Here is a 1,284-nt window from a genome sequence, read left to right on the forward strand (position 1 = left end):
CTCTGGAAATCTTCAATAATTGTTGTTGATTGCAGATGTGTCTAGTAGTTCCCATTGATTTAGCTTGTAAAGCGGGGAGAATGGCGCTAGGCTTACCGCACCGTGACGTCACCGCGGAAAAATGTCAGGAGGGAGATGTTACTATATTTGGGCAAAAATGGCTGCTTCCGGACTCAGTGATCGCAACGGATTATTGCTAAATTCATTAAATCACCACGAACATGTTAATTTTAGGTATAGATAATGATCCATTGATTATTCCCCACTGATTGGACTTTTCCTTTAATGGACATATTCCTCATTTTTATCATCTATCTTTGAAGTCACAGCCTACGCATATAAAATGTAATATTCAGCCTGTTTCAAACAGTCTTCTTCATATAGTTGCAGGTATTTTTTAAATTACTTTTCTGACACTGCAAAAACAATCTAGAAATAGGTGAAGATTTCTTAAATTAAGTGTTTTTACTCTTAATTTGAGTAGGTAAGTAAGAGGATTTGCCAATAGAATGACTATTTTTATTCTTAAAATAAGATAATTAGATAAAACTCACTTGAAATCAGACAATGCAATAGTTTTTTTCTCATTTTAAATGTAAATTGTCTTGTTCCATTGGCAAAGTGTGTCACGTACCTCCTCAGTTCAGAAAAATTGACTTATTAAGATTTTAATTTTTTGCAGTGGAAGAATTACCCCAAAAAAGCGACATGAAATTGAACAAATCATCGTCCACATTTCCACTGTTTTCTCTCTAAAAACCAAACAATGACTTCAGCTATGATGTATGCCACACAGGGAGGTCCCTGTGTGAAACATTCATAGGCTCCCTCCTCACAGAGCTGTGTCAACACAAAGGAGCTCTCATCACACGTTGTGCTATGGACAGAGAGAATGGGCTCTTACGTAAGGCCGTTTGACTTCTGCTTTGTCAACAAATGGCAGAGAGAGGAGAAGCTGAGCAGCGCCGCGCTTGGATCTCTCCGAAACAGCTCCAAAGAAGGCTCGAACGTGGCGCTCAAGAGCAGGAGCCTTTATCCTCCTAATTGAGAAGAGACCCCCACCGACCCTCCCGGCTGTCTCTCCATAAACAGCTTCTACCCTCAGCAACAGCCTGGGATTCTACGCATTCCTGAGGCAAAGCTATTTGAAGTTCATTTCAAACAACTAAGCTTAAAAGGAATTGAATGTAACATCCAGAGACCGCGAGCAGGAAGCCACCTGCAAATCAGATATCAGCACACAGATGTAATCCTACCCTCCGGCCTTTCCCACATTACATGTTA

At 40.3% G+C, this 1,284-nt stretch overlaps 1 protein-coding gene across 1 annotated transcript in view; it reads right to left on the minus strand.

Annotated features, from left to right (window-relative positions):
• The window catches only part of LOC107088489 (sorbin and SH3 domain-containing protein 1-like), a 73,127-nt gene extending 72,212 nt beyond the window's left edge, over nt 1-915 (minus strand). Inside the window, exon 1 of the mRNA XM_015380700.1 lies at nt 905-915. The gene's annotated coding sequence lies outside the window, so the exon portion shown is untranslated. The remainder of the gene's footprint in view (nt 1-904) is intronic.
• Nucleotides 916-1,284: the final 369 nt, after the last annotated feature.

The sequence above is a fragment of the Cyprinodon variegatus genome, unplaced genomic scaffold, assembly GCF_000732505.1.
Source record: "Cyprinodon variegatus isolate N-32 unplaced genomic scaffold, C_variegatus-1.0 Scaffold11, whole genome shotgun sequence".
Lineage (NCBI taxonomy): Eukaryota > Metazoa > Chordata > Actinopteri > Cyprinodontiformes > Cyprinodontidae > Cyprinodon > Cyprinodon variegatus.